The following is a 9,990-nucleotide window of genomic DNA, read 5'->3' on the forward strand; positions in this document are numbered from 1 at the left end:
AATCCTACCTGGTAAACATTGTAATTAATTTATGAGGAAAATTTATCGAGTATCATGCAATGCATTGAAACATTGAAAGAGCCGCGGTTTTACCGCACAGTAATACAGATCCACATTACACGTACGTACGTGAAATGATAAAAGTTGTAAGTAATATTAATATGAAACGGAGCTGGTGATAATGCTTCACGTGACGGGGATTTTCGTGACGCGTCTCTGTGATAGGAAGTCATAAAACGCGGTATGGTATTATATTGAGTTCTCGTCAGTTCGCTGCGAAATGAGAATGAGTGGATAGGAGGTAAAGAGGTAAAAAGGGCTCGTGAATGAGTGTAGAGGGCTTTACGCAAAATCTTTCTACATCAAGATGGTATCCTGATCAATGTCACCGCGTTCCTTTTATGCGGAATCACTCGACCGTACAACTGATTCATAAAAGAAACAGTTAAAGCTCTCAATATTTTTTCAGTGCTTTGTAATGTACAGTAACTACACATTAAATATTTACTTTATATCATCACAATGGAAAATTGAAGTTGTAGATCATTTTACTGTACTACATTAATATAGAAGGATCAAAAATTTTATGAAATAAAATGGACTATTGTTTAGAAGAATTTATTTTATTAATAAGTTCATTTGTTTATGTTTTAAATATAAATAAATTATTTATTATTGAAATATATGTCAAATTATATTAACTTAAATGATCTCAAAATTACTAAATATTTTCTTTGTTTGAATATTAAAATTTTACATAGTGTAATGCAATTCATTTATTGAGTTATATTTATTTATTTTACTTTTGGTATACATTCTATAGAGGTGCATGACACCTGAATATTGACACCAGAAAAATATAATAATATTTAATAGTATATACATCAAGTTAAACAATCATTAGCCAATGCAATGTACAAAGTTTTCCTAAGACTAATTATACAATAATTTGCAATGTAATATAATATCTTAATTTATAATTCAATTTTTTTTTAATTATTAATTTAAACTTTATATAAATATGTCATAGTACTTATATGATTATAAAAATATTATGTATTTTTTTGCCATTTAACTTTTGGCTTGGCATGTCGTGAAATAAATAAATAATTGTTTTTTGACTTTACTAAATATTTCTTTTGAAGAAAATTACATTTATTAACAGTTAATACATATTTATTGAAAGTTGGTACATTTTTTTTTAATTCATAAAAAAATAATGTCATAAAATCTATCTATATATAAATAAAAATAAAATGCCGCATGTATGTCCACGCATCACTTTTGAGAACAACTGGACCGATTGAGCTAAATTTTGTTTTGTTGTCTTCTCTCTAAACATGAATTAGTGAAAATTCACTGGAATAAGTGAATATTCACTTTTTCTAAGTGCCAATCGAACCAATTTGGTTTCAAAATAAAATTCAAATTTCAAAAAAAAAATTTTAATCTTACAAAAAATTTTTAAAAAACATAATTTTCAAAAAAAAATTTTGAATACAATGAAGCTTTAAACTAATTATTAATCATAATTATCTAATTATTTAAATTAAAATTTTCCCTTTAACAATTGCAATTAAAGAGAGCATACTCTTTGTTCCAGCTGATGGTATCGTATTTTGAAATGCACCAAATCAGCTTGACTACATGTAATTTTTTTTCTGCATTAAATTAAATGATATTCTTAAAGCTAGCAGATGAAATAAACTCATTGACCTGTTCTAGTTATGCATTCTGTTGAAGAAATTCAATGCACAAATTATCAAAACTAGCAACCTGCAGTCCCTATGTGACTGCCAAAAATTGCGAACTATAATAAATAAAATTTTGCTTAATTGTATAATGATTTTCGTTAAAGTGTACTTTACTTTCTTAACTATTAACATTTATAAAGATATAAGCTTATCCCGATATTACAATCATAACGAGCTTTCATTTGAGTACCCACTTGCATTTTTGATATATTTTTCATATATATATATATCTATATAATATATAAATATATGAAAAATTGATGTGGGTACTTAAATGAAAGGTCTCGATGAGTATAATGTCGGAGTGAGCTTATATCTGTAAAAATGTTAATAATTCACAAGATATAAGGTCATTTATTAATTATGAATCTAGAGATAGAGTATTTTCTCTTAATGATATTCTCTTAATAATATAGATGATAGGATTACAATTAATTCAATTATAATGGAACCATCAAATGATGTTTCATAATTTTATCTTGTGAAAAAATATTAATAATTGATAATAATAAGACTTTTTTAGTAACCCAAATCTTGGATGATTGCTATTTTGATAATCATAGTCAATCATTCAAAATAATCAATAACAGCTCTAATATTTGGAAATTTTTATCATATATGGATTTAAACGATTGTGTTATTATTTGTTTTAATATTTTAAAGGAAAAAATGCTCATCACTAAAATATGGATGCAAATAAAGAATTAAATTAAATAAATTTATATTATTTTTTCTTTCAGAATTTTTACAATCTGAGATGGTTACAGCTACCATCTTCGATTATAGCAGTTATAATTTTTAATAATTACAATTATCATTTTCGATAGTAATCGTTACCATTATTAATAGTAACTAGTACAATAGTCAATGATAACACCTATTATTTTGTGACTAATTAATTTTATTACCATTTCAAATAGTAGGAGTTAATATTTTCGTATAGTAAATACTATTATTAATTTTTCTCCGTGTACATATAAAATTTAAAGAATCTCAAGAGATACAGGAAATTACAGGGATGGCCTTCAAGGTCAACCGATTTAAATATTTTTCTTATTCAATGATTAGATTTCAACTAAAAACGAATTTCGTGATAATTCAATTGATACGTAGGTTGTGTCAGAGTGGTGAGTGGAATGTAAAAAAATTTTTTGTTCATAAACTAGGACTTTTTGAGACATGAAATTTAGGATATATCTATTAAACTTCAATAACATTTAATAAAAATTTCCTTACAACAATCGTCTCTTTGGCAGCGGGGAAAAAGTCATTGTAAGGTTTTCATAATTTAACATGACATGTAGTTATTCACTTAACAGACTAAGAATATTTCATACATGTTATTTTTGCTGATCACATAACTAATTAATCGATTTTATGATTGCGGAAATGTAACGGTTGAAAATGAATGCATTTTTCAAACACTTGATTATTAATTTCAAGCCGATTAATAAAATCTATCATTAGTTTGTCAGTGCGCAAGAACTTTTTTATTATTATTACGATCATAAATAAATCGCCATACCAGTCGATGAAAATTTGCGGAATCAAATCGGAATTTCCCTGTTTCGTGCATGGGAAATTATACGTCCTGTGTTCGTGAATCGGAAAACCATCATCTTTATATATTTACGCACCGCAAAAAAAGATAAAAAATGTAGTCCATCAAAAAAATTTAAATTGATTAAGTGTATAACTATGTTGCATTGAATGTAAATAATAATTTTGTATTAAGTTTTGACTATACTTTTCACAAATATATGTAGGTGATACGAAGTTCACCGGGTCGTCTAGTTTTATAATAAAAATTAGACAGACTAATAATTATCACCGTAAAAAAAATTTTGTAATTTATTACAACTGTCATTTTATTAATCATTTTATTTTTTCTTTTTTTTTCTTTTAAATTAAATTTTATCATCCTTTAAAGTTATGGAATTTAAAAATTGTCAAAGTAGAATTTTTATATTTACTTTTTATTCAAGGGTCTAAATATATGTTTATTAATAAATAAATATCAACAATAAATTTTGTTAAATTAATAATTTTTCAATTATTAATAAAGGATTTAATGTGGAAAAATTGTTAATTAACAATTTTGAAAGCATATTAAATATTAACAAATTCTTCTATCATTGTGCTCCTCGAAAAGGTTTTTAGCGCAGTGTAACACAATGGACAGGCGTAACATCCACTAAGGTCTGTTTCCCTGTTACAACACCCCAAAATCCTTTTGTTCTCGTCCATTAATCGGGCTAGTAAGTGACTACCTACTTCAATTGGATTATTAACGGGTACCATGCGCACAGAGATCAGAGACAGATCAGATAGTAGAAGTAGAAGCAGAAGGATATAGCGTTTGCCCGAGGAAGAGTAACAAAGAAAGAAGGACCTATTTTATTCGATTTGACAGTTTAGGTTCATTGTATTGTGCTGAATAACACTTTCATTTCTCCCTTTCCACCCTACCAACCCATATCTCACTCCGCGAAACGCGGTAGCGGATAAAATAAAACCCTAAAAAGTTTGGAAAATCCAAAAGTGCACGCCTCATAACGCTCATTCATTTTTTAAGAAAAAATAAATTGTGTAACTGATAAAAAAAAAAGAAAATTATAATTAAGTAATTTCTTACAGAGTATTTTTTTTTTTTAAATATCAGCGCCCTTTTTTCTTGTTATATGCGCACGCAGTCTAAAAAAATCTAGCTTTATCAAGTGGCGCCATAGTTTTCACGTGACAAATAAGAAAAATTCGTTTGTCTTTGTACGGTTATATCGTAATAAATTTTAATAAAAATTCAATTAAAAAAAAAAATACGTAAACTAGGCTACTGATATGAAATACGGACCCAGTTCATCGCATTCGTAAATTAATAAAAAAAGTCCGGTCTTGAAATATCAATTTGTTCGGGAGTAATCATTGGTACATCCAAAATGGGGTAACATCCGGACGTCCACGTAAAATTTTTTTCAAAACGTTTTTTTTTCAAAATAGCTACATGAAATGATTTTAGAAAGTAAAAGATGGTTTAATTTGAGTGTTTTCTCCGTGTACATCTACTTATATTATTGTATAAGTGTAATATGGTTGTGATAGAGACATTTAAAGATCACAAAATTGCTTGACCTTGACGAGTCGAGTATAAAGCACAACCTCACGCGCTTCGCGCTATGAGGCGTGCAAAACTGTTCCTACGATTTTATATTTCCCTGTGATGCCGAGGAGTCACTCCATTGTCCTCATTTTTCTTGTATACACGGACCAGCTTTCTACGGGTGGTGAATTATCGAACCAAGACGTTGTAAGAAACGATAAAAGACCTTACCAAAGGTAATTTTATACTTGTACGCTTAACACGGCTCTTTATTGCCGTCTCCGTCCGCCGTCTACGGGGTTTCAAAGCTAAGCTACTGGTGGTGCTATAGCAATGCCATCTGCGATTTGTAGCTTTTTTTTTGTTGTACTTTTCGACTTGGAAGAATAAGGGGAACTATGTAAGGAATAACTTAAATTTATATAAGCAAATAGTATAAGTGTGTAAGAGTTGTTGATATTTAAAAATAGTTGGAGTAGGAGGTGGTGCTTTTAATTTTCGTCATTAAATCTCTGATGTATGGATGTAGTATGTATATTTTTATTTTACAACAGTTAACTCCACTAGCATCATCAACTCCGTGCATTTAGTTTCTGTGCAAACTGAGTTCTTTATATCCCTCGAACATACATTCCTGATAATTCTCAATCAAGCCTTTCTAACAAATCAGACCAAATAAAACTAGTCATTGTTTATTAGACTAGTATCTAACGGCGTTTCATTTAATATTTTTTATTCAAAATTTGGGATTAATCTTTAAAGTTTTTCATTTTTAAATTAGTGGATAGAATTTGCCTTTTTGTCAATTATTTATTTGTAATTTTTATTTCAAAATAACGACGTTAGAAAATGTGGTTATTATTCTGAAATAGCTTCATTTTTTTAAGACTGGTGTTTTTTTTTTATATTTTTTCTTCATACATTTTCTTAATAAATTTGAAAAAAAAATAAAAAAAATTTATGCGAAATTTCAAATTTTTACAGGTTTAAGTTTAAAAAATTTTAAATAATGAAAAAATCATTTGCAGATTTAAAAAATCTAAAAGTAACCATATCTTTTTGAAAAAAAAAAATTTTTTTTTCAATTTTTAATAAATTGTTTTTTCTTGATAAAGTTTAGAAAAGTTTAAAAAAATTTTTAATTTTGAAACTAATACAAAAATTCGAAAAAAAGAAAACTGAAAAAATAGCTTGAAAATTTTTATAAAATTTAAAATAATTCCTTATTAATAAAATGTTTTTATAATTGTAAAAATTTATTTATACTAATTCATATTTAAAATAAAATTTTTAAATTAAAAATATCATGAATAGTTATTATAAAAAAAAAAAAAAAACAGTAGTGATTAATTGTTGTACCAAAAGAAAAAATTTTACAGATAATAAATTAACTTCATCTTGACCGAAAACATTATTAAAAATAATAACAATATTGAAGTTAATACAATTGAATCCAATTTATCAATAATTAAAAAAATGCGGAAGCAAAAAAGCATGTTTAATAATTAATTATTGTTATTACTTGTATAAGATATGTTACGAAAAAACTTTCCTCGAAATGTCTACTTCAGTAATATAAAGTGAAGCTGCTCAATCTTTATATCACGTATAAAGTGAAGTAAAGAGTAATTATATGTAATAAGAAATGTAAAATCTCTCTATACGTTAGTAAACTTGAATAGTTCATGTACTTTATACCGTAGAGTGTAAAAAAAGATTAAAAAGGGCAATAATATTATACGTCGTCTGCAATCAGAAAGTTGTAACCTGGTATATGTATAGGTGAATGGCATACAACTGAAGTAAAAGTATAAATTTTGTTGAGAGAGAAAGTCTAACAGGAATACATGGAGATTTATTTCTGGATTATTAAGAAAAAAAATATTTGCCATGCATTCCATGATATAAAAAAAAAAAAAGAAATTTTTGCGCGACTCATCAACATTATTACATATCATATTGTGTATTACATTATTCACTGGTATAAAAACAAATAAAACTAGTTATTTCAATACACATGCTACCACGGACATGGTAAAAATAATATTATTAATTTATATAAAAAGTTATAATATATATATATATATATATATATATATAACAGGAAGTATAACACTATAGCTACAACGGCAACAAAACTTTCTCATGCACTCACATACGTATAAATCGGCATTACTTCAACGAAATATTTATATAAAAATTTCTTATCTAGATAGTGTTATGCATCGTGAAAAAATTAATACCATTATTAACATTTTATTTTTTAACATAAAAAAAAACATTAAGTACATCAAAGCATCTTGCCTTTGTAATATAGCTTGATATAAATTTATGCGGGACGTACACTCGTTTGATGGTGCACACACGCTGCAGGGACTTGATCAAAAGGGCATTGCTAGCAGGATAACATACTACAGTATTTTAGGGACCTCCCCCATATAATCTTTGGAGGTTTAACAGCTTACACCATATAAATAGTTCGTGTAAAAAATACACTCGTGTTTTAATTTTTTATATTTTAAACATCTTTTATAAACTAAATAAATGAATAAATAAATAAATAAAATGAATGAAAATTTCTTTCAGCAAAAAACGTAACAATTTCTTCCCTGGTAAATTTTGTCATGCAAACTTTTTTACGGGTGTTTATTTTCTAGCGAATATTTGTTTAAAGAAGAATGTAAAAATAAATTTAATGGTTAAAAATAGTGGAATAAACGGCGTTGGATAAAATGTAAATGAATGGGGATTTGATAGGGCGTCGGAACAGGGAATCATGGATGCACAGGAGAAGGATTTAGCGACTGCAGGGTCTGTAGAAGGCCCAGTCGCAGTCGAACACAAAGGCGAATGAGGTACCAAAGATACAGTGAGAATTTACACTCAACCCCTGGATAATAACGCATACATGCGTGCCCGTGTACATGTTTCAAGGCTACTGGACTACAGGAAAATATCCCGCATTCATTTGTATTATATTTACGTACATACAGGCTTCGTCAAACGTGAAAGTACTTGAATTTATATATATATATATATATATATATATATATATATATATATATATATATATATATATATATATATATATATATATATATATATATATATGCTTGTACATGGCAAATACACACGTGTTATGTGTGTTCTTTTCAGAAATATTACATCTATTGCCGTATGATATTACGAAACAAAATACAATGACATAACAAGTATCAAGGATGTAGGAGATGTAAGGAGACTCGGTGTGTAATACAGACGTATGGGGATAGGGGATGACTTAACTCTTGTATTTGTAAGCATATTGTCGTTTTTTATTTATTGAGTTTACAATTATTTATTTTTAATTCTCAGAACTTTGGATAATTTTATCATTAAAATTTTATTGCTCTTTTTTATAAAATTAAATGTTATTATTTATCATAAATTTTTTGTTTCAAAATTCATTTTTTTAAAAAACTTTTTTCAGGTAAATTATTATTATTATCAATTTAAATAATGATCATTATCTATCTATTTTTTACGCGATAATTATTACTTTTTAATTTCCCTCTCCGGTGTAATTATTCGCTTTTTGGTCTCATAATTAATTATATTATACTTAAAATATTATATGTTTATTATAAATAAATATTGCCAATCGGCGTATGTTTGAATAAATAAATGATTGTGTGGTGAAAATTATTGTATTGCGAATTTAAGTGTTAGAAAAATCTATTCTTAAATTGAAAAATTAACTTGAAAGTTTAAAAGAATATTTTTAAGCTAGTTTACTTAAATTGGTTGTTAAATTTTAGGATATTTTAATTATTTCAAGCTAATTATAGTTATTTAAAAAGAAAATTAACAAGAAAAACAATTTTTGTTTAATTTTTTTTGTATCTTCGAAACTTTAAAATAATATTATGGATTACTCTGGAAAAAGATAAGAATATTTATTATGAAGATATAAAAATTATTGTAAACAATATTGCTGACCACAGAAAAAAATACTTGATAAAAAAAATATATATTGAAGTATTATTGTTTTGATAGTGAAAAATATAAAAAGAAATTTATTGCTGTGTAAACAAAAGAAGTTTTAGAACTATAAAAATAATTTTGTTAATTTGACATAGATTAAAAAAGATAAATAAAATAATTATTTACCGAAAAATTCTCTTCTTTTTCAGCAAAATAATCAATTTTTTCTTAATTTTCATTTATCGTCACCATAAAATAAAATTAAATAAAAAATAAAGATAAAGAAAAACCTTATACAGAGAAGAAATGCAGTCACAAAAATTTTAGTCTAACTGGTTTTGAAGTTGGGCAGCTGATAACCAATAATCACTAAAATATTATATTTTTGAATGTATATTTATAACTTTGATTAAATTTCACGTTAGCAAGAAACATTATCATAAATAACGGATAAGTAAATTCGAGTATTAAAAGCAAAAATTCATTAGTGGATTATACAGAGATTATAATTTTTATCTTTCGCAGACACTTGTCTTCTTCGCCTTCATCTTATTAAACTCGTGACGAGTGATACACGCCTAAGAAAGACATAATAAATTTTATCGGTGAATAAGAATATAAAAAGTAAATTTTTACAATATGTATTATTAACTTTATTAATCTAACTATTTAATTGCTGGCGAATTATTTTTTATCGTGTTGTGTTTATAATACAAGATCAAAAAATAGTTGTTTTGATTATAAATAATAACAATCATAATAATTATTGCTTATGAACTTTATCTACGAATGTAAAATAAAATGGATTGCTACATATATTTACAAAGTCAACGGAGTTTATTCTTAGTAATCGTTTGTTTTTGCTAATAAATTTTTGACGTTATTATTTAAACAAAAATACCCACCGCGTATTTGTTTCAGATCTTTAAAAGCAAAATCACTATTTTATTATTTATGAGTTTAAATTTCTCTTGTGCGTAATTCATATAAAATCTACATTTATCGAGATGGATATTATTATAAAACAAGTAATAAATATTTAAAGTTAAACTACCGAGTCATATTACGGCTTTATGTAGACTATTATCGCATCTGAGTGATGGTGTTGCGTCAATAAATTTTTTTCCTAATATATAATGTGTTTGTATCTTACACGCTGGATGATGAATAATCAGT

This window comes from Cotesia glomerata, linkage group LG3 (genome assembly GCF_020080835.1).
Source record: "Cotesia glomerata isolate CgM1 linkage group LG3, MPM_Cglom_v2.3, whole genome shotgun sequence".
Taxonomy (NCBI): Eukaryota; Metazoa; Arthropoda; class Insecta; order Hymenoptera; family Braconidae; genus Cotesia; species Cotesia glomerata.